Raw genomic sequence first — 26,124 nt, forward strand, 5'->3', positions numbered from 1 at the left:
GAAATTTAATAACTGTAATTATAATATATATTTCGTAACAAGACAAGTTCGAAATCTGACTCTAGTAAAACTAATCAAATATTGAAATTTATTTTTTCTTATTAAATCAGGTTCCTAAACAATTATGATTTCTTCTCTAAATATTTTGCTTTTTTTTTTTTAAAATTTGAAACAATATTTCAGGAAAAAGTAATTAACAAAAATACAGGGAAAACATTACAAATTATACTGAATAAGTTATGAAAATGAATAATCTTAATTTATCAATATTGTACTTGAAGGTCCTTTGTGGACAAATATGACAAAAAAAACAACAAAAAAAAAACGTGGTCTTATTGAATATAATCTATGTTATTTCTTATGCAAATTTTAATGGAGAATCCATTTTTTTTTGTGAATTAAGGCAAAATATTTACTCCTAAAATCCGTTTTGGATTTTTGTTGTTTTTTTATACCCACTAAATTTATGTGATAATTAATTTCTGAAATAAGGGACTACAAAAATAGTATTTTGTAATAATTTGGTATGCAGAAATATAGGATGTTTTGAAAAATGGAACCTCTTAAAATAAATTTGTAGCTATAAAATAGGGTTCGTGTAATTTTATGTTATAATATATTCTTAACGATAAAATACACTTCATCATTGTTATTTCGATACACATCACAATCGAAAGTCATATTTAATAGTTGTTTTGAAATTATATTTCTTGTTGATTATTAAAGATTCGAAACCATTTTTCAAACGTATCGAATTAGAATCAAAGTTATCTTTGCTTAAAGCTGAAAATGAGTGCTACTAAAGCCTCTCATCTCAACTCCTGCGAACTTAGTGCAGTAGATTTATATATATATTGTACAAATGTTGAATGTTAAAATTTGAGAAAAGATACAGATTTATTTCATAGTCATTCAAATTTATTTTAAATGAGTAGATATGATAGATTCAAATATGCATTTGATAAATTTCATGAAGGGATCATTCTTTTTAGTCCAAAGTATTATACTAATCTCCTTTTTGAGTTAATCATTATAAGAATAAATATATATTTGAGAGTTAGCTCATGTTATCTTTATTCAAATACCACTTATTTTTTCAATCCAAATACATTTGAAAAAAATGAATACCTATAGTTTCTAACTAGGACATTTTGAATATTGATGAACATGTATCCCGTATTCTTGATTCTACTCTTTTTGTTTATTATAATAAATAGATTGCTAATATATTCATATAAAAGTTGTCATAAATTAAACAAAAGTTGTCAATTTTGCAATCGAGTTAGAGAGAATTTTTTTTCAAGGGATCAAGAAGTAATGAAAACTGTATTGGTCTAAGAATAAAACTCAACTTCAAAAGGCCAAACTTATAGAGTAAAGGGTTAGGAGCTCGTAAATAAAAAAACTACTTCTAAAGTAAGTGATTATTTATTTTGCACCGATAAAGTAGGCAAAAAAGCTATGGCTTTGTATTACCAAACAGGGAACTTGAATGAAGACAAAGTTTTTGCACATCTAAAAGAGGCACTTTGAACCATTCCACCAACTTTTACCGAGCCAGAACGCAGTTTTTCCTGTCTTTGATTTTTTTCTATAAAGCTTGCAATCGACTTGGAGATAGTATTGGATCGTTATAAAAAAACTGAAAAGACTGCAGTCCGATCCTAATAAATTATTATTATAATTATTTAAACTACGATAGTTTAAATGATGTAGTGTCTAACTATGTCCTTTCAGCTGTTTAACATAACCTCTTGCAAGAGACAAGAATCCTGCAGTATAAAGTAGGAGGTGTGTGACTGGCACTTATTATTATTAGTTCTAGCTTTCATTTATTATTTTCTTCGTTTTTATATTATTCAATCCTAGCTATGAATGAAAAATAGTAATAAAAATAGCTAGGACGATATAACCGAAGGACCGCAGTACCGTTACATGGTAAAAAAGATCGGACGGATAAAAAAGAAAGATTATATTTATTAAAAAAGAAAGACTGGAAGTTGGGGGAGAAGACTGATTAGATATTCAGTCCTAAGACTGGGTTTAACACTACTAGGAGATGATAATCTTCATGCTTTGCTATTATTAAGCACAAATGTCTATTTAAATTTTCTAAAAACTGAAATATGATACTTGTTCATGTCATTAATTTTTCAGATAACTCCCGATAACTTTTATAGCAATATCGATATTATCGATTCCTGGGAATCCCAAAAAGATCGATAACTAATCATCACTAATAAATATAAAAGATCCCCTCTTTCGTCCAACAACGAGATCAGCAAATTTTAAAAATACCTTATTTATTCGTTTTGAGTGTCATCTATAAGGATAAATCTCCTATTGCAAACCCATAAACGTCTATTTTTCAAATCAATCATTTAGCGTTCTTCATTTTTACGCTTGATTATTTTTTCTCAATGAATCCATCATTTGGATATATGATCTTGGACTATTAAGGATTGAACAACGCCAAAAGTGTAGAAACCTTTAATTTTTTTGTTCACAACATGATTATGTTTTTTCTTCTTTAAATATAAACCATAATTATTAATGGATTTCCAAGATAACATTTGAAAAAATTGACGTCAAATTCTATCTAAATATCAATTTTCCGGAGCTAACTCAATTCATTTACCCTCTTTGTATTCTTTATCTTCAGAAGTCCGTGATTAATCATAGACATATGTGGTGAGTCAACTGGAAATTGCGCAAGGATGATTTTTTCTCAAAAAAGTGTGGGATGGATTTGTATTCTTCAACGAATTATTTTCTATTTCTTGGATTTCATAATAAAATGAGCGTTTTAGTTGCTAATCTTCAATGAAAAGTCTAATTTAGAATTCTTTATTGAAGAAACTCTTCCTTTATATACCATTTGAGGTTTGTATTCAATATTAAAGAGTGAGAATCTCTTGTGACTATTGTATACTTCAACTCACAACTTAAAATACAAATAATAATACGAAAGGCTTGACTGTTTGCCGGTTGTCGAAATATATTTCATTTTTATACATGGCTATTGGCTTTTGCTTCTCAGTATTACTTTTTCTTCCAGGATATAATACTTTGGACTAAAAATAATCTGTACTCCAAAGATCTCATGTAAATCGTCGTCTGAGTCTCCTCTATCCCAGGATTTTGATATATTGATTCTATTTTTACCTTTAGATACATTTCTAACAATAATGTAATTCCTATAATATATCGAAGGGATATGAATATTTAATATATACAGACTATTAAACTTAATTTTTGTAAATACTCCTAATGAATTTAAAATGTTTATTTTTTAAATTATATTATTTCATGCATATCAATCTTAAATTATATTACAAGTGAAATATAAACTTCAAGTCTAAGTTCAATGAATTAACATAATTAGTGTTATCTTTTCATTGAATATTTAAACATAGTACTCTATATCTTACAGATAGATATTAGTAGCGTATATTTGATCTTGTATTGCTTTAGGTTTTTAAGTAAACATTTACGGAGTTGCAAAAGTCACACTATTAATGAAACATACATTACGTTTGGTTTTATAAAGAGCCCTTTGAGCTTCAAATACCACCAGTATGGTTTATAATAATCCTTTTAAGCCTTAAGTTCCCCGCTTTTCAATCAATCTTCCGAAAATATATCGAAATCGTACAATATCAAATGAATCCCTGAATATTTCGAGAAACCACGTCCAACTTAGGTTCTAAATTGGCCGAAGGTCCATGTGAGGATTATGCCTCTCCCAATAACCAAGGATAATGAAATTAATGGACTATATTACATACTCTATAATAAAAATACTAGGCAATAACTACAGACGTGTTTCGGTACAGAGTTTTATATTTCGAATCAATAACATAATTAAGAGGAATAGAAAAAACTCGCTTCACTTTTTGTGCGTTCATTAGCCACTAATATTGATACAATAGTAATAATGGTGCAATCGTTACTTTTTTCGAACGTTGTTTGAAGATTAGCAATGACGTATTCCATTTGAGGAAACGTTGAATTCAGTCTTTCAGTAATCAAATGCGATTATATATTGTTCTCTGTAGGGTTATTGGTCTCAAGTTTTTAATACAACCAAATGATTGGAATATCACAATATACCAAGGGATATAACAAATAAATAATTATAAATGTAAAAGCAAGAATCCGTTTCTTCGCGTTTTTATTTATTTAAGTATTATAGCGTATATTTATAATAGTAAGTTAAATAAGTATTATAGCGTATGTTTATAATAGTAAGTTAAATAAGTATGGGTAAATTTAAAAAAATACAACTTAAAAAACAATTATATTAATTATAAATTTTAAGCAGATCATCAGACAAATTTAAAATTGACAAATGAGACGATATAGAAGTTATTTTATACAGAAATAAATATATGCACTAGCAGAATAGAATATGTATTGGGAATGCAGTCAAAACTATCTAGAAGAGAGTGACATAATTTTAAGAGTTAAGAATTATCTTCCATTCGTTTTTCCAATGACAAGAGGCACACAAGTAATAAAGAAATCAAGGGTCTATATTGTATAATTACCCAATTGATTATACATCACAAACTCCAGCTTATAATCCGAATTTTGATTGGGATAAATTATTTATGTGTTAACATCAAAGAAACTGAAGGAGTCTTATCAATAAAATATTTTTCTTAGATTAAGAGACGAAACAAAGTTGACTTAAGAAGAATAGGACTTCCGAATTTCAATGAAGGAGAAGTGGATGGATAAGGAGAACTCTTTAACTTCCTCAGTTGGGCTTTTATAGAATTCTTTTGAATTTTTATGGAAGTTATTAGTTCTTATAGCAGTATATGGTTATTCTGAAGAAGATTTGGAGGAATGATAAGGATGATAATTTTGGTAAGAATAGAAAAGCGTGCGAGGAAAAGAGAAGAAATACTTATGGCATCATTGATTAAATAATATACATCTTCTACTATCAATCAAGATTGTTATCATTCCCGCCTTTATTATTCAATATTAATATAATATTAGATGGTGATGGTCGATAGAGAACTGAATAAAATGCCTAAAATAACGTCGCCTTCTGTCTGGATTTCTGAAAATGGAGGCCCAGGAATTTGGAAAATACTTAACGGAAGAGAAACAGATGGCGTGTCGGATTTGTCGATATAAATGTGCCTTTAGTCCCCTGTCTAGATTTACATGCCACTTATTATCCTCATCTCATATCAAGAGCATGAATATTCATCTAAAAAATCAAGTTAATGATGAATACATCAAGTCAAACTTTAACTCTGATCTCACAAAGATGCTTTTAACTACATACACCCCTCCCCCCTTTATTTTCTTAAATTTGCGTATCACTTTGAAGGGTCATTGTAATAAGGAATGTGATTATCGGAGGACTTAAGACATATATTTCTTTGGTTTTAATAATTTTGAGTGTATGACAATATTTTTTTTAAATATTGTGATGAGTATTAAAATCTCTTTTCTCCACAGTAAAACTGTTCTAGTAGAACGAATTTGTTCACGGAAAAATAGTTCTGCCGAATAATTTTTCACAGTTGAAAGTAAATCCACCAGTATTCTGGACAATACTCCTACCAACTTTGATCAGACTCTAGGATTTTGCAATGGATTGCTATGTTCCCTTTCTATAACCCCATTTCCTTGAGAAAGATAAGGTGTAGTATTTATATTATCTATATTCAAAGTTATCACATACTTCTTCTGTGCAATCGAAATAAACTGGCGTCCTCGATCTGTCATTAGAAACTTTGCATATTCAAATTATAAATACTGGTTTTTGTACTATTTGAATAACTATTTTTTTTATTTTTTTATTAAGGTCTTAATTTTACTATATATAATATTAAAAAAAAAAAAAAATATACATCATAATAAATTGGGAAATTACATTTAGTAAAAATATAAATAAACATTGTAGTTTAAAATTAGTTCCCAAAAACAAAGACCACTTTAGTTACACTAAAAATCTATACAATGAATAAGATTATCAAAAAATCCCAACAACAAATAAAAACACAATATAACCAAAAAAAGTCATAAATCTAAAACTAAGTATCTAGGATTTGCCTATTTTTATGTCTATTAAATATCTTGATAATGTGATTTAAAAATTTTATGTATTTAATTGAGTTCTCCGGAAAATACCGAATAATATCCAGCGCTAAATCGAACGTCATTGTATCGTCCTTGGGTATTTTCAATTCAAAAGCCAAGTATCGTGACGCAGCCGCAATAAGTATGCCTCTTAACTCCCTTCCATCTGTTGGTTCCTTCAATGTCAACTTTTTTGCAATATAAGCCTCAGAGTTAAGTAAGCCAAACCCGATTGCTTTAGCCTTCTTCGAAATTAACTTATTTTTGGAAGCCCAAAAAGAATTATGGCCGAGATATGGTTTGGTGCGGTGTTTATATGACCTTCCAAGTTCCATTCAACAAACTTCCTCAATAACAGCAAAAAAGGACACTCAGCAAAAGCATGAATAACAGAATTAAACATCTTGCCACAGTCTTTACAATAATCGTTAAAAATTATACAGCCCGTAGCCACTTGAAATTGGGCAGTGAATTTCCTGCCATCGGCAATTCCTTTAGTCGAATTCATTATATGACTTGTCCAATCGTCCTTCAAACTAAGAATACGGAGATATTTTCCACAAACCGTGATGGCTTCAGTTGATACTTTTTAAACGAACCCATTTTCATAGGCCAAGGAGTCAGCATACAGTGTGTTGCTGCTGTCCTTTGCAAAGGAAAAAAAACTTCCCTTTCGAGAAAATATTATCACATTTTACATCATGAATTGAAATTACGTTATTATCCAACGCTTCCCTTTCCATGCTTATTGGATTTTCATGGTTTTTAAAGAAATACCTCTTTCCCCTGTTCTTATGTATTACGTCTATTGTCGAGTTCGAGTCAAAAACCACATCGTTTAACCACAAAATTCTATGAGCTGCCCCAATAAAAGAAGAGAATTGGACCACTTGCGAATTTATCATTTTCGTTCCAAACAAAATCCACTTTCAAATCCTACTCGAGGAAATACAAGACTTCCAACCAACATTTGGGTTCCCAATTAAATTAATAAAAATCTTCTTGTAAATTTTAGGCAAGATAGTAGAAATCGTGGCAAGTCCACCTCCAATTTGTTCTTTGCTTCTTTTTAATGACGGAATGTATGTTTTATAAAATAACTTTTCAAGCCAACTTTTTTCCTCCTTAATCGAATGCTCTCCGATAATCGGAGACAAAGTAGCTTTATACAAGATCCATGGAATTACTTGTGTGTTATATAAGTCAATCCTTGTTTGTAAGTTAAAATTTCTCCATTCCGCTAATTTTTTATAGATCAAACTGTTAAGGGAAGTCCAGTTCCTTAACGTTACTCCGTGTCTGTCCCACTTAATCCCAAGAATTTCTAAAGTATCTCTTATTGCGTAACCTCGAACTTCGTTGTAAGATATCGAAGTCCACTTACCAATCGGTAGTATTGCTGTTTTATACTTATTGACTGCAAGGCCAGACTTTATCTCAAACTTCTCTAAGCAACCCAAGAGAATCTCGATCCTCCTGATCAGTTGCCTCTCCGATTTAGCCTCTACCATAAGAGTCACATCATCTGCATACATATCAATTATTTTCCTGCTCGATCCTAGTTGAATACCAAATCCGCCATATTTCCTTTTGATAATATTATTGAGTTCTTCAATTGCCGCAACAAAAAGTAAAGGAGAAACCGGCCATCCCTGTCGGCAACTTCTTTTCAATTCAATTGGTTTACTATCCAACCCACCTATAGATATTGTTGAAGCTCCATTCAAAAGTAGAGCCCTAATCGGATTATAAAATTTCTTAGGCAAGATTTTCTTAACAGTCTTCATAATAAAACGTGTCTGATAGAGTCAAAAGCTTTTGAAAAATCAATAGCTATAACCGCCCCATACATTTTACGTCCATTTACCGATTCTAGTGCCGCCTGAATGTTCCAAGAAACATCAGTGATTCTCCTCCCACGAAGAAAACTTTTTTGCTCTGGACCGCACTTCATGTTTAAAATTGGCTCAATTTTTTTGCCTAAAACTCCAACAATAATTCTATATGCTTCATTAAGCACAGTTATGGGCCTCCAATGACTAAAGTCCGTTCCGTTACCTTTTTTTGGAATAAGAGCAATTCTTCCCTTAATCAACACTTTTGGAAGACGGCCGTGTTTCTCCATAGATTTAGCAATACATGTTAAATAAGGCACAATTTCCTTCTTTGCCACGACATAAGCTTTTCCAATTATTCCATCAGGTCCACAGGCCTTATCGGATTTAAATTTATTTTCCATAAAATTTTCAATAATGTCTTCTGAGAAGATTGTTCCCTTGTGTCTCCTTCTCCGGGGGAAGTTTTTTCTATCCCCTCCTACAATATTCTGAAAGCACTCATGAAAATAGTTCAAGATATCCTCTTTTTTTACCAGTCTTTTTCCCAGTCTTTTTCCATCCACCATTATAAGCTTAACCCCTGTGGTTGGATGACCAAATTTTCTTCCTAGTTTTTTAAGTCGAAGACTGCAATTACATTCCCGTTCAATTTTCCTATTCTTCTCTTCATCAACTATATCATGAATTCTAAAAGTATTGATTGTATCTGCCGCATATGCCCTGACAAAAGGAGAACCTTGTGTCAGAATAGCATCCAAGTTGTCATTGAATTTTCTGCTTGCTTCTTTTCTTCGTTTGATAATTTTTTTGGTAGTCACTTGAATAGTATTACTAAGTCGCAAAGCTATCCTAGAAGCAGATAATACGCGATCAAAATTTACTGTCAGCCTACGTTGAAGACTTTGTTGAAAATCTTCATCCTCCAAGATCCAGCGAGGCATTTTGAATTGTTTCATTTTATATTCATGCTTGAAATCCCATTGTATGATCTTGTGGTCAGATGAGGGCTCTGGGAGGTATTTTGTGTTCGTTGTTTTATTAATAAAACTAGATGAAGCCAAAACTAAATCTATTCTTGAAGTCTTGTTTCCTGTTCTCCATGAAATCTTTTCATTCGGTGAAATTTTCCTTAATAGATCAACCATATTCATCTCCAACATTAACTTCTTTAAAATTTTCAAGTTTAGACTACTAATCTTATTTAAATCCACATTTATATCACCAACAATAGCAAGGGGGCAAGGATTTCCCTTATGGGAATTAATAATAGCTTGAAAAAAAGTCGACTCTCTCTCACTAGGACCATACGCGTTGATTAAGAAAAATTCTGATGTTGCCGAAGTAATTAAGATCTTATGCCATTCACTTTTTCCGTAAAATTCTTGAACACAAATTGGAACATTTAACAATCTTGAAACAAGAGTAAGGACTCCACGTTTTACACCAGAGTCAGTGTAGAAATAGCTAAAACAACTAGGGAGGCAAGAAGTACACTTTTTCCACATGAAGAGGAAACTAGGCTCTTAATGTCTTGCAGACAGATAATATCCGGATTTAAGGTCATTAGTCTTTTCATTAGAGCGTGTCTGACTTTACGCGATTTTCCTCCACGGATATTGAGAGAAATTAAGCGATTGATTCCTAAATTTTCTTTGAATTCAACAAGTCTGGGAGGTGTATTTTTTTTTTCAAAGTTACAATGCATAGTTGATAGAAATATGAATATTTGCAATTACAAAGTCGTCGGTACACAGAAAAGCATGTATCTCCATTGTTGACTGCAATTTAATTTTCAGGAGTGTTATTTTCTCTTGATTTTTTTTCTAAAGAGTTTTCCCGAGGAGATGAGAAGGATCTCTTCGCGTGCTTCTTTGTTATTAGAGGTTTCTTGGTTGGGACTTCTGGTTTCTTCCGTAGTACCATTTTCCAGTCGTCCCTGAGTGGAGTATTATTTGCTGTGTCCGTTTCAATCTTTTGGTCGGCATTAGGTGAGAAAGGTAAAGTAGAACTTTCAGTCCCTCTATGTGTGGCCTGTTGTTCAGTCGAGTAATCATTTTCTTTTTCTCCTTTTTGATTTTCATTCAGTGACAATCCTCCATCAGATAGTGGATGCACTTCTTCTTCTTTTTGGGCCTCGTCACTTTCGACCAGACGGGCGGCGTTCGTTTCCTCTTTTGTTTCGTCAATGTGTTCATCTTCTTTTTGGGCTTCATCATTTTCGACCAGACGGGCAGCGTTCGATTCCTCTCCTGTTATGTTAATGTCTTCTTCTTCCTCTAAAATATCACAATCCATTGCACTTTCAATTCTTATCGGGAGACCAATCTCCCGTCTAAATTCGGTTTCATATTCTTTGAATGTTCTTTTATTAAGGGCAGAGCATTTACTTCTTATGTGACCATACTTTAGGCATTTGTAGTATTGTATTTGTTGGAATTTAGCGAGCAACTCTACTTTTTTCCCCCCTACAGGTACAATTGATGGTAGCGTCCTTGAGGGTTTTATTTTAAACTTCAGTCTCCCTGAAAGAAATTTGTTGAATTTTGTAGTTAGCTCCTCTTCTTCTTTGCATTTGGGTACCAGACAATGTGGGACGGGTTCGATTTTTCCATTTTTTTTTCCAACTATTTATGGATGTATTTGGAAGGATATCTAAGGTACAATCAAAGTTAATCAGAGGTACGTAAATTAGAGTGGAGCTGGTATTCTTTAGATATTTATAGAAATCATTGGGGGCTTCCTTTTACCATTTACAAAAACTTTCACAAATTAATCAATGTCCAAGGGATTTTTATTTTGCACTTATTATTAACCAAAGTCATCAAATTAATTTGCACAGTTCTTAAACATGATATTTGTCAGAAAGACACCTTGCCTGCTACAAGAACACTTGAGCGTCAATTATATAAGGAAAATTTATAGCGTAAAATTTCTACCAAGTGCAAGTAAACCAAGTACATAATTTATTTTTGAGTGCAAAATCCAGTACAAATCTCAATTTTTATCTGGATGATCGGGTTTCAGAAAAATCTGAAATTATACTAATTCGGTACTATTGTCGGTTAGAGTCATTTTTAAAAATTAAAACAATCACCAAATTCAAGTACGATTAATAAACTGATACAAAAGGGCTGCTTATGATTATAAACATGTTTTATTGATTCTGTATCTTATTCTGAACTCAACTTATTTCAATTTTTAGGCTTAAACATGATGAAAACAATACTCTTCTTTAGATCTTTATATTTTTTCATAATTTATAGTGATACAGAATATCTTAGCTTATATTATAGAAAAATATTCCACGTTTCATTTAAAAAAAAAAGACCTATTAAAAAAATATGCATACCCCAGGATTTTGGTTCGTTTTTGTATTTTGAGTAATTTTATTTTTTATGGGGGTGTACTAGCATATATACAGCATTACTTTAATAATGTTTACTATTTCAATATAACAATAATGACGTCATACACCATGATAAATAATAACAACTAATATCACAATATATTACCGCGCTTCGTACAAATTCAAATAAAGTAATTATTTGTTGAACTCAAGGTTACTTAGTTGGATGGAATTACTAAGGTGCTGAGTATTTGTTGGGATGTGGTTAATGACTGCTTCCAATATCAAAAGAAGTACAATTTTTTAGGCCACTTTGTAAATATACCAAGAGGACCATTATGTGTAAGGTGTTCAGGCTTTCAATATATTTAGATTTCAATCCCCTTTTCAATTTGAGGAAAAATTATCATACAGTCTTTTTGGACATTGAAGAAATTGTTAAAGGAAGAATTCAATTATTCCAGCGTCTCCAAGTTCAAAATTTGCGGGAAAGAGCTGGAATATAGTTCGAAAATGAGGAATTATAGTTGTTATTTTTCTTTACCAAAATTTTGTATTTATACTTGTCCATACTGGATGTCTCTTGTAATGCTAGTGAGCTTGCCATTAGGAGCATCGTTTATTTCCACAGAAGATTTTGTGTTATCGGTAGGAGAAAGGTAGTTTAACCAGCCATTTATTATGTACAAGCATCAGGGCACTATACTTTTGACTCAAACTATGTCTACCCTCCTAGAAGAGAGAGTTAAGATTGAACCTGCATTTAATAAATTGGGTAATGATTTTGCCGGACATTTATATATAAAAAGTAATAACTCAACTGCAAAAGCCTATTTGTTTATATACTAGTGCACATATTAGGACATACATTTGGAATTAGTATTGCTTCTGAAAACATACAAAATTATCCAAGCGGTTTGTTGGATGATAAATCGAAGGGGAGCTACGAAAAGGATAATTTTGTACAATCAAACATCGTATGACAAGACATCGAAAATCCTGTCTTCAGACTAATGCAACATTTTTTTTACTTCCTTTTCTATTATTTGGGATTTCTTTACTCCAAAAAATCAATTTTGTGGAGGATTTTACGGCCGGCTCATTGCATCTCTAAAGAATACTCTCAAAATTATACTTGGAAAAACTCTCTTGGCATATGATCAGACATAATATGTTGTCCGGTCTATTATTTAAGCATTTATAAATCAACATCCTCTTGCATTTCTTATTTTTGATACTTATGATTTGTTAAGCATCACCCCCTTCACATTAATGTAAATCTCAATTTTTTGCCAAGAATGTGGACTTAAAGGTTTGTTATAAGTAACAGAGCTTTCTTCGAGATCATTTTTGAAAGTCATGGTCCAAAGAATATTTGTAACGACTGCATATACGAGGACAATAAAAAGAATTCGTCGATGGAATTATAGTAATCGACGTTGTATTTATCTCAGATGAAAAAGTACTACTCCATGAATGGCGTTAGTTCGAGTTATGGAGAACCTTGCGGGTCGAGATGGTGCTGTTCTTTATAACTTTATTTTTTTGATTTAGAGATAAATCATGAGGATGAAGTTAACAACGAAAATGACTGGTATATGATAACTATATTTGTATCAAGAGTGGGAGATGGAGTGAAAATAAATCACAACGAAATGCAACACAGCTACCCAATGAACAAAAGTTTTGAAAAGGAACCCTAAGGATTTTAAATCAATCTGTTTCAGATCACCGCACAGGCCCCTCTTTACTTCTGTCCGAAGAATGTTAAAAGATGAAATCCTCTCTAAAGTCTACCTCTCACGTCAAATAGAATTAACAGATCGAAAAGGTAATAAATTATGAACCGATTTCATTCTAGATTAGAGTCCCGGAAGTAAAAAGAATGATAGCCCCTGATATAGTCAAGCACTGTGTCACCTTTTTTGAAAAAGTTGAGTCCTACTCAAAAACAGCTCAAAGATTTGAGGATATATTTGAAGCATCAAGAGCTGACAAGATTTGCCAAAATAGGTCAGGGACAGATTAACATCGTCTAAACATCATGCGTCCGTAAGGCTTGTGGGTTGTGTTTACATACCGTCGGGTGATACAAAGTTCCTATTAAAAAACTTGAGAAATATGAACCTTACTACCTCAAAAAGAAAATATAATTGTGGCTGGAGATTTTAATAGGGTTGAAAAGTATGGTAGGGACTTTACATCCCTATTGGGTTACAAAAACAGTGGGTATCAAAGTGAATGAAAAATGTTAATAAAATGAGGAATATAGGAGATATAACAAATAACTACACGGCAATATTTGAAAGAAAAGACGCCAAAAACTCAACAAAAAATAAAATTCATCACATAAGAAACTTTTAGAAGAAGATGACGTTTTAAGAAATCTGAAGGAAGGTGTACAAATGATTGAATAGGATTTGGAAGCTGGATAGAATATTAGGGTGGCTATAAATAAGTTCTACAACAGTGGAAGAATTTATTTTTTAAATCTGTCGGAAGCCAAAAAGCTAATGAGAGAAGGAAAAAAGAAATTCAATCTAGGTAATTACTACAAGACGGAAATGATACAGCCCTGCTTCCAAGATTTGATGAAATAATGGAATTTAAAATGGAGAGAACATGAGTTTGTGCCAGAATTTTAAATCCCAAAATCAATTCACAACACAATTGTTGAGTATGGGTGCCAGATTGCCCACGCTAATAAGAGAGTTGTTCTAATTTTTTAAGTTTGCAAAAACATTCCTTCCTTCCTTTGTACGCCAGATTCAATGATTAATGCAATACATTTCGAAAATATCCCTTTCTTTTCCAGTGTTTCTCTGATGTATTCTTAAATCATTTCAGCGGATTCATTTGTTGTTGTTTTTTTAAATTCAACAAATTTGCCTTGCAGACCACAATTTTTTCACTCAAAATATTGAATGAGCAGAGCCAATAGTTGCTCAGCTCCATGATTGTTGCCTTCAGTAGACACACCACAGTACGGATGTCTTCAAGTGCTTCCAGAGCAACTTCGACAGAATGTGAAACTATCACAGCATTAACTTTAAAAAAAGTTAGCTTCTGTTTTGGTGTGAGTACTTGATATTTTTGGAGCTATCACCAAATCTAGGAAAATCTTACTTAGCGAACCAGATATGCAGTCCATCGATCTCTAACTGTTGTGATACTTTACTTATGAACCGAAAGGGTACCCTCTGCAGCCGTAACATAAATAACTGTTTTGCTTACAAAAAAGTTTGTCACTTAACTTGATGAGCTCTCTCCTCTTGTTGCAGTTTTGTGTTTTGCAAAGTGCACGTGAGCTTCCAAATCGCGACCACCTTTATTTGCCACTGATATGTACGTGCCTACTTTGCATGTCATGCAATCAGCTTCCGAAACATCACGGCCAAGGCGAAAACATCGGTATATTTTTTTTTTTAGTTTGTCCGTTAAATTACATTTACACTTCGGCATGGCTGCAGATTTCATGTGCTGTAAACAATGCAACTAGTGGAAGCAGCAAGGTGCTCAGTATTGTCCGATTGGAAATGGTGAAGTATCGTACCAAAAGTTCAAAATGGTTGTATTTGGAGGATAATTATCTTGTATCTGGCAACACTGTAATCGGTGGATCAATGGCTGTTCTCTTTACAGTCAGAGCTCTCGCATGAAGGTGGAAGGCAGATACCATTTCCAAATTGGCTAAGGGCTTAATAAATAGTTTTTGAAAGACCCAGAGAAACACAAATATCCGACAAAGCAATTCGCAGAAATTTTTGAAATCCCTGCCAGACGCATTTTTTAGGTCTAAAAAAGAGGGCATGTCTGGGGAAAAGAGGACGTCTGGTACACCCTACATAACAGAACAGAGTCAACTCCTTTGTTGGGAAATAGATTTAAGGATTGTCACAAAGAAGAGATCAATTTACGATGGGTTGGGAATTTCAATATTGCAAACATAATAAGTAATTACTATATTTGAATTTATACCAAGTTCGGTGTCATATTTTTAGGTAGGTTACAAAAAAACAACAATGAGATATGGCACATTTCTAAACCAAAACTTGAATTTTTTTTCAAATTATACTTATTTAAAATCAAACTTTTCTTACACTGAGTTGTACATGACAAGACAATATATTCGGAACAATACACAAATGTATTCTCTATGTGTCGTAGACGACTAAGTAAATATCTTAATAAAAAAATAATTATCGCAAAGTCTTATAAGGTTTATGTCGTCAGCTCAAAAAATAAAAATAATAATGGAATCGCCATAGCTCATAGACAGCACACTCGAGAGTTATTTTCTTGAACTTGATGTGCGTACGTTCACGCCCCAACGATTCCTAGAGAAAGAAATATACTATATGTATATGGATTTCATCAAAAGATTCCTAGGTTATAGGGATTAATTGTAATACTATAATGTTTACTTATACTTAATCAGTGCAACTCCATCTAACCAAATAAAGGAACATTAAAAAAAAAATAACATTTTGACAGTTTATAGAAATAAGCCTAAATTTTTCCAGCTCATACGTGTAATTTACCAGATATATCTGAAAGTTGACAAAAATTAACCTTTAAAAAAAACTAAATTAAAACTATATTTTTAATGTAATATTGCAATTTAAATTTTTTTTGTTATAGTAAGTTGTAGATGACACAAAAATGTATTCGTAGCCATATAAAAAAATCTGTTTTCTATTTCTTGTACCCTGCTAAATTTGCGATTGCGAAACACCAATTTGGAGTAACAACATTGTCTATGTCTCCAGTAGTCCCTTATCTTGTGGTCTGTATGACAGAGTAGTTGTGCGTTTGATCCCAAAATATTTGATGCAATAAAACCATATCGTACTTACAAATTGTCGACCTCCATCCCAATGAATAGTGTCAAGTCATATAAAATTGGGTACCCAACACTTCATTAAAGCTTTAACCACTTTCTGTGAAGTTTGGTTGGGCATTGGTTTAACACATATCCATTTGTGTATGAATCAAAGCAAGTGAGCAAGTATTTAGTATTTTTACTTAATTCTTCAAATGCCCCAACAATATCACCTGATATGTTCTTATATCTAGCTAATGAGGTAACTGGAGGATAAAAAGGAACATGTTGATGCATTGTTGTTTTTGTCTTTATATTGCATTCTTTGATGATAATTTTAATCATTTTTATTACTCCATGGTCTAATACAAAGTTTCGTTTGATACGAGCGATTATGAGATATTCTCCAACGTCCCCAGAGGCTTCATGTTTTGACTTGACTTTTTCTTTATCCATTACAGAATAAACTGGTTTTTTAACTTAAATAGACTTTATAGGACGTGATAAAAGGTCGACTATAAAATTTTCAGCGCCTTTTCTGTAACTCAAGTTGGAGATGTATTCTGAAATATTGATTTTGTCTCTTCGTCCAGTTAGGATATTTTTCGCTCAATGCATCCACAATCAGCTTGTGATCTGTTAGTTCATCAATCTTGCTACCTTTAATCATGTGACTGATTTTTTTTATTATTTGATATATCGATAGTAACTCACGATCAAAAGTTGAATTTTTTTTTTAGCGCTGTTGAATTTCCTACTATAAAATGCAAGGGGAAGAATATCATAATCAATTTTTTGTTTCAAAATTAATTCAATGGCTCAATGAGATACTTGAGTAGTAATTATAATATTAGCTTCTGTTACGGGGAAAGTTAATCTGACATATTTGCAAAGAAGTTGTTTTATTTCGTTGAAGTATAATTCGTCATCTGAGGTTAACGAAAATCCATCCAATTTCATCTTTTCATATGGAGGTTCAACTATTTTTGAACATTTTGGTACAAATCGATCATAATAATTACAGTATATCCAAAAATTGATGGTGGTATTAAAAATATCCGTTTAATCGCTAAAAATGAATTATTTTTGGCCGAAATAAAATGAAATTTGGCTGATACAGTCATTAGGCAATATTGAATTTTTTGATGCAATAATGTTAGTTACAGGATAGTATAGGATTTAAATATTCATCATCTGATGGAGCTATTTCAAATCGGTTGATATTGTATCCAAAATATAACATTGTCTCTTTTCCAATTTCCCACTTGTTAATGTTCAGTACTAGATTGTTTTGTTATTGGCGCTTGCATATCTCTCTAAACAATTGTCGATGATTCACTGCTTTACTTTATATTAATAAATTTTGCAATTATACATACACTTCGTACAACCGTTGCAATATGTAGTCAATGTATCTTTGAAACTTTGCTCCTGAATTTTTTACACCAAATTGTATTCTAATGTATCAATATGAACCGAAGGTGTTCGAAACTGTAGTTTTATCTCTATCTTCTTATCAAAACTTATGGAACTCAACTTCGGTTGATGCTAATTTTTCTTTATTTAATCTACGAGGCCTACAGTGTACAGGTGTTTCAGTAATTACAATCCTGTGAGATATATTCTTATTCATATTAAACTGGTTAAAAGTAACAATGTTTTTACAAAGCTTGGGGAACTCTTCCGTATTTAAAGTTTTATATAAATAGATTGAGGATATTCGATTAGATATTTCTCGGAATGTTTCAAGAGTTATTCGTCTGCCTTGGATGAAAAAATAACTTCGTGAAATATTGAGGGTTATATTGTTTTTTGAGAAAATTTAACCCTAGTAGGGGGCTACGGCTAGGTGGTGGGGACTGGTTGACATCCACAACTTGAAATGTACAGTAGATTTTCTCTTTTAATATTTGAATCGGATGAACAATATGTCCCTTTCCAATTTTAGACCCATTGACTGCAAATAATCTCAAAGAACTCCTTTTTTTTTTTTTAATTATTATTACCATTTATCACAACAACATCTAATATACACTAATATAAACGTTATAAAGATAAATTCTTGTATTTCCTTTCTTCCTCCAACGTATGAAAAAAAACAAAAAATCGAGGAGGAGTTATTGAGCAAGCGCTTATCCCTTCCTTAAAGAATTTCCGGTTGAGCGTAGATGGACTATGTAAACATAAGAATAAAAAAGAAATATTTTAAAAACCAACCATTAGTGTAAAGTAGAAAAACAAATGTACACAAAACCCTTTTGTAATATACATATTTTTTTCCCCCATCTATCCATCTCTTTCTTTAGACATTCTCCCTATATAAGCCAGGCTCCTTTATCTTTTTGGCACTGATGAAACGTGTATTATAATTTATCGGTTCGTTTGAACCCAGAAGAGGGAGGATTGAAGATATGATAGAGGACCAAGATATACCCATGTTCGACCATGTGGCCTCTATTTTCTTGAGGGTTGAATAACTTTTGGTTCGCCCTATTAAGGCCTTTTTACTATATTTGACTGCCGTTTGTTGCGTGAGTATCATTTTTATTCGTGACGCCCAAAAATCGTCGCTCAGACGTAAACGTCGGAACCAGGAGAAATTGAGTGATTTCCAGAGTGCTTCGGTTGAGGTAACTACCATTCTCAGTCACTAATGGGGGTGTTCATTCTCGATTGAGATATGTAGGGTTTTACTGTGCCCCAGATGAAATGTCGTTTTATTTTCTCTATTTCTTCACAGGTGTTTCTCGAGTAAAGCATGTATCGCAGCAAGTGAACTACTTTTGGGTTGATTAATCCCAGAGATCCCAAAGAACTTGATTTTAGACGATAGTCGTCGTTAGATATTTTTCTTGAAATTTTTTAATTTTTCATCTTTCCACATATCATGTTTCTTTAATTGAAGGTGCATTTGATGAAATTTCTATTAACTTTTCTGCTGAAATTCATCCAAAGCTTAGGCCAGACTACAGCTTCAGTGTCATTTCAAAATCGTATAAAAATCAATAAAAATGAATGTGTAGAAGATTAAGTGGAAGTTGTCAGCTGAGTATCTACCTAAATTAGTATTATATCTTCCAAGAAAAGCAGATTCCCACTAATACAGCGTTATAATTGGAAGATATTTTTACAACTATTTCCGTCTCTAAAATTAATAAGCAAGTATCACAGAGTTACCTTCATATTTGCTTTTTTGTAGTTGTACATGTAAAATAATGATGTGATAGTACACAAGCTCTTCTTATTAATTTATTAAAACTAGGAATTTTGTACACTGATTTGCCATGATACATTACTTTGGTTTCTTGATTTGCAAAAAAAAAAAAAAAAAAAAGAAGAAGATTATCTTAAAGTTTGATCTGACCAAGACTTATTTCATTCTCCTTCTTCCCAAAACAACAATTTTGTGTAGGTATAACTCATCAGTAGACTTAGGATTTTGCACTTAGGAAAGTGCTGAAATTTAGAAAAATGAGCAAGCAAAATATCAAATTGAGCTTTTTGAATTGAAGAAAAATACATTTTTACAAGGATAACTAAAATTAATCGAAGTTGTTTTATATTTATCATAATTTATTAATAAATTCTGGAAATCAGTGTAGGTCCTTGTAATACAATAATAGATTTTTAAAAAACACATCCTTTTTGTAATAGCCGCTAAAGGCTTATCAATTTCAGCGTACGAACGTGTTCAGCTAAAGCTTCCTATAAATGACCATGTTTTTTCTTGCACATTCATTAAAGGAATAGTACCTCCACCGCTCAATGAGGCATAAGATCGAATATATCAAAATCCAGTAATCTCTTTTCGGTATCTATTGCTTCCGATAATTACGGCAAACTTTTGTCAGAGTATATTGATATTATTAATTCAAAATACGGTATTGTTCGATGAGGCTCGTCGGGTTTCCCCAGAAAATATAAATTAGCAAGGAAATAATACCTTCAAATGCAAAAACCATGTATTGTTAGACATTCAAATAGTACTTGGGAATCCCCATTAAACATGGTGGTAAAAAAAAGCAAATGGATACCTTGTGTCGATTTGTGGGTCTACTCAATAACGTTGCAGTTCCATATCCATATCTTCTTCCGAATATATAACACTTTGCCACTTACTTAACGGTCTGTTCAAATTTTCTAAAGTCGATTTTTTTAAAAGTTATGATTAAATTCCTGTACACCCTTTTGATATACCAAAAATAGCCATGATTACACCTTTTGGCCTCTTCGAATTCTTACAAATACCTTTCGGTCTTAAAAATTAGTACTGGCGTTCCAAAGATTTATGGATCATGTTCCAAATATTCTTGATTTTGTCTTTGTTATCTAGACAACATATTAACCTCAAGTTCCTCTAAAAAACAACATCTAAAAAAATTAGGGAACACATTTCCATATTCCTAATGAAAACGAATTAAGTATTAATCTTGCAAAATGTAAATTTTGCGCAACGAACATAGACTTTCGCAGTCATAATGTTAAGTTATCAGGTATCTCACCTCTTGTCAACAAGTTCACTAATTCAATCATTTCCATTTTCGTCCAATCTAGTAAAAGTCCAAGAAATCATTGTTTTTTTTTATTTATTTTATCATCGGTTTACTCCTGGATGTCTAAATTTCTACCTTTTTTTCAAACTGTTAATGGGAGCTCCTGTTACCAGAGCATCTCTCATCAAATACAGGATTAAGCCTACTAAGGAATTAAAATTATCATTTGCTCTTGCGGAGTCAGCATTAGCTTATGCTACCTTACTTGTACATACGATTCCTGACACACCTTGAGGTCTTTCTGTTGATGCTTCTGACATGGCAATTAGGGATGTTTTAGAACAACTTCAAAACTATACATGGAAATCTTTATCTTTCTTTTCAAGGTATATACACACACCCAAACTAAAATATAGTACTTTTAATAAAGAGCTAATATCCATACATTAATCAAGTCTTTGAATCTTGCGCAATCTGAACTCTAAGATGAAATGTCGTCCTACTGCACAACTAAATCCAAACTTTAAAAATTCGAGGCAGAGTCTGGTTCTTCAGACAAACTGATTGTGCTTTTATCACATATTTCTGGCTCTTTTCCGTTCTTAAGTCTATGAAATGACCAGTATATGATATTATTAACTCGTAATCTCATCCATCAGCTTGTTCTACTGTTAAACTTATAATAAAAAAAACTAGGTTTGGAATGGACAAATCTGTTAAATGTCAAAAGTCGACTGATATACTTGTAGATACACACATTTAGATTCCAATTCCTACGATTATCTCATATTCGTGTCAATTTAGTGGCCTGGCATCTCTCCTCTCATGGATTCACTAATCTATTTGTTATAATATATTGTTTTTTCGTTCGCCAGAAGCCATTCTGATCTCCCACACTGACGTGTGTACATGTGCACTTACATTGTATATCAAGATTTGACGTTCCTGTGGAAATAACTTTATACAGAAGCCGTCAGTTCACTTTTCAACTCTGGCAACAAGTATCTCTCTCTCTAGACTATAAAATAACATGCACTACGTCCTATGATCCACAGTCTAATAGATTATTCGAACATTTTGATTGACAACTCAAATATTCCATAAAAGCATGTTGTACCTCATCACAATAGGTAGACCAACTTCCCTGGACCGTTTGAGGTATTTGTACAGCCTCTAAAGAGGATATTCCTTTTTCATCGACAGAAATACTTAACGGTAAACCCCTCTCGATTCCTGGTGCAATTATATATCCTTCGTTGTCTTCTCTAAGATAAACTCTTGTCAACCTTCATACACATACCTCAACGCTACTTCATCACCCCACTGTCCATCTTTAATCATGTCAAATCTATTACGTACCATCATATCTTCAGACCTCTTTATTCGTTTTGTTCGCCTTGGGCCCGCTCTCAAAGGTCGACAGTCTCTTTATGAAGGCCTTTTTAAAGTTATAAATATGTCATACAAATATTGCGACATTCAGCGAGGTTCCCGAGTAGAACATATCTCCATCATCAGATTAAAGCTCGTAATAATTCCAGATGACGCCACCCAAACTCTTCCTCCTACCCGAGGAAGACCTTAAATCCTTCATACTTAATCCCTATCACAAAGTTTCCTTGAGAAATTTTTTACAAACGAAAAATGTAAATGACCATACATGTAAATCCGGTTTGTTATTTAGTTGGCCTGGTAATTTGTAATTGGTAGTAGAAAGAACGATTTTTATTTTCCTTAGCAGTTGTCATTATTATTTAATTCCTGAGTTGGGAACATCCTGTCCTAAATACATTCAATTATATTCAAAACCTGTTAGAACGTTCGTGTGTTCCCATAAAAGACGGAGTGTAACTCTGAGAATTTGTTGCAGATATATAATTGTAAGTGCTTGTTGGAGCTTGGGAATCGACATTGGAGAAATTCAACCCAATGCTATTTTTTATATCCTTTTTTCCTGCCTCTCTTGTCAAAACTGATTGTAGATGATCTAATAAACGTCATGAGCATTATTCTTTCTCTCCTCTAAAACATTCTTCAAATTGTCAGGATTACCATCTCGATTATTTGTTCCTTTTTTTTAACATGCCCATTCCACACTGGATTTTCACCTTTGTCAATGAAACTATTACTCCAAATACTTTGTTTATTGATATGTGTTTGTCATAATAATTATTCAGTTGTTATGTTTTACAAATAAGGAGGAGCGCACACCTGATTACTCATTAACTTATAATGATTCTTCGTAGGGGGGAGTGGATGCGCCGACCTCTTTATGTACACGGTAGCGTACTCTATAAAGATGAAGAATAAGCAATAAGTATAAATATAAGTATATTAAGATGAACAGGTTAATATTATATTATTAGAATTGCCTTTTCGAGCATAATACGATGTCTCTTAAGTATCAGTTTAAAACAATTTTACCATTTTTTCCAGTAAGTCTCTTTTCCTTTTTTTTCCTCCACATTTTTTCCCTTGCCATTTTTTCCTCAAATCCATAAAAGTCATAATCTATACAAGGAATTTTTTATTGGTCTTGAAAAATAATCCATTATAAAAGTATATGGCTATATTCATATTTTATAACAGGAAAATAGATAAATTTGCTATTTAAGAACAATCCCATGTTATTGCCTTCTCTACTTTGCATTATAAAAAATGTCCCTTACTCCTTCTCAACAACTTACCAATTTTTTTTCTCTACCATTGTATGATAAAAGTTTTTTAACTAAATCATCACTGCCTCAATTTGATATAAGATATGCCTTAATGCATATGAAGAAATATACATGAAAGATTCTATGAGTAGAACTAGTTTCTGCATTATTTAATTATTATTTCAAATCATAAATTTAAAAATGAGTAAACTTAATATTTTAATTATTTTGTAAGGAGCATAACAAAATATTTTGTGAAAAATTGATTAGTCTGATAGTGGAAGCTATTTTAATTGACTTTACGAATACATGGAATATTTACTTTGAATTTGACCATCAATTATGAAGATGTTATTTCATTCATTAACCCCATAATAGATTATTTTTATTCTTATGGCAAAAATGCGAAAGACAACTTTAACAATGAATAACGAAGAAAAAAGATACTAAGTTTAGTTATTTTAGTATATTGACTAACAAATATTCCTAAATCTATTAAAAAGCTGATATATTCTTAATATTCTGAAGATTAAGTTATAATTTAGTTATAAGATACATTTTTTTCATCTTTTTTTTTTGTTGGGATACAAACAACTTGACCATTTCAATAAATTATAAAATGTTGTATTAAGTTGTTAATAATAATTAACCAAATATTGATTGTTGTTTATCGCTAAATACATGATATTTTTTTTGCTTTAATGGAAGAATATTTTATCTTTATTGAGATGTAAATAAGTAATTCTATTTTTTATTTTAGTCTAGATCAATTTGGTTTTATACATAAAGAGTCGGAAAAAATTGAATCAACAATACATATTCAATAAAATTTATTTTCTTAGTTTATGAAATCTAATTTTGTAAAATGAAACCAAACGTGATTACTATTTACTTTTAAAAATGAGTCAAAATACTTTATTTACAAATTCAACATAATAAAATAATAATTATCTTATTGAAGCAAACAAAATATATATAATATATTGTATAATAAGAAATATCCTATTATCTTTACAAAAATTATATATGAGGGTAAAATATTTATAACTTTTTTATTTTACTGAGTACTTCTAATATTCAGAATTCTTCAGCAAACTGTAAAACATATAACTGTAATCACATGATACAAGGTTCAGTAACAACCTGGATGTGGTAAGTAGGTAAATTTGTATTTCAAGAAAGTAAGACATTAAACACGATTAAATATTCATTATTCATTTGTAAGATGGAGAAAAAAATCCTCTTCTGAACCTCCAAATTTATCATTATGCAAAATTCATACATAATTAGTAAAACTTATTTAAGTTAAAAAGCAATAATTCAAACATTACAAAAAATTATATCTATCAATTTATAAGTTTATAATAAAAACAAATAATATTGATGAATTTAACTCAGAAAGCTAAAATAATATATGGGAGATTTAAAAAGGCAATACATAAATACAATATCTAGTATTTAAAAAATACATATTTTTAATTATTATTTATGTAAATTCAATAGGAGTAGCTTCTAATCTTGGACCAAAAAAAAATTGATTCATAGGAATTCAATTATTATTACAATCTTTATCAAAAATAAAACAAGAACTAATAGTATCTCATAATCCTAGAAGGGATAATAAATACGAATTACATTATTTATTTTCTGCCTGTATCATAGGACATTCTTTCAACTCGAAATCATAGGATCCTGAAAGAAAAAGTAGTTTGCAAATTTTATGAAGCTAAATAATTAAGGCGACTTGAAAACTAATGTTACAGTAGAAACTCCTTGATTCCTTGTCAAAAGCTGAATAGTATTCAACAGAAGTGAGAAAAAGTCCTTATGGTGTAAGTCCAAGTTGAGCCTCAAGGTATTCTTCACATGTAGAAGTCCTTGAATAATTTTATCGAGTGCTCAGATTTCCTTTGATTTCATTTAAAGTCCATAGTTATAATATAGAGTCCATAACAATGATGAATATTCTATGTCCTGCCGGTATGTTAAAAAAAGAAACCGAAAATTAACGTTTTAACCCCCACAATTTGAAGAATGTTAGAGTAGAGCAGCTTAGCTATCATGAAGTTTTCTTAGATTCGCTGTGAGCAGTTCGGAGAGAGATGGAAAGAAAGAAGGACAGCACTAATCCTACTCCGTACGTCGCAACCTCTAAAGTTTATTTTCGAAAATATGACGCAAAGAAAAGTAAAGGTCGAATATATCACAATTTACTGTATTATAAAATGGAAAGGGGTTTTGACACTAAATATCCCTCTTCAAAGTGGGAATGAAATGTATGGCAAGGAATTTTACAGGGAATGAATTTACTGGGAATAAAATTATTAGGGATGGAAAGACATGGAATGAATTTACAGGGAATGAAATTACCGGTCACGGTACCATAGAGGGTATGACTTTGCATCATATTTTCGAAAACACACAACATCTTCAAATATTCAATACTACTAGCTTAGCAAGTAAAATTTTAATTTGACCTAGGGGAGAATAGGATTGTCATTTTTACTAGTAGAATTATTGATTCTCCTAGTAGAAATCATGATCGTAATCTATCCTACGACAGATTACGACCATGATCTGTACTAGGAGAATCAACGATTCTACTAGATTTAATTCTATACTGTGACAAATACATTAATTCTAAAAAAACCAAAACTCGAAAATTTGTGTGTTTCCTAATACGAACACGACTCGATGCAGAACTAATAAAATTGAATTCAATTTTTTTAAACTGGTTTAAACATTTAAAGCTTAATACAAAGATTCAGTATATTTTCTTTTCAGCTGTTTTAATTAATTTTCATGAGTTGACTTTTATATGATTTAAAGCTGCTTACTATACGTATTACGAATTAAATAAGTG

The 26,124-nt window shown here is 31.6% G+C and overlaps 1 long non-coding RNA gene across 1 annotated transcript in view; it reads left to right on the plus strand.

Moving 5' to 3' along the window:
• The window catches only part of LOC139906820 (uncharacterized), a 100,296-nt gene that overhangs the window by 14,863 nt on the left and 59,309 nt on the right, over nt 1–26,124 (plus strand). The gene's annotated exons all lie outside the window — the stretch shown is intronic.

The sequence above is a fragment of the Lepeophtheirus salmonis genome, chromosome 12 (genome assembly GCF_016086655.4).
Source record: "Lepeophtheirus salmonis chromosome 12, UVic_Lsal_1.4, whole genome shotgun sequence".
Classification (NCBI taxonomy): Eukaryota; Metazoa; Arthropoda; class Copepoda; order Siphonostomatoida; family Caligidae; genus Lepeophtheirus; species Lepeophtheirus salmonis.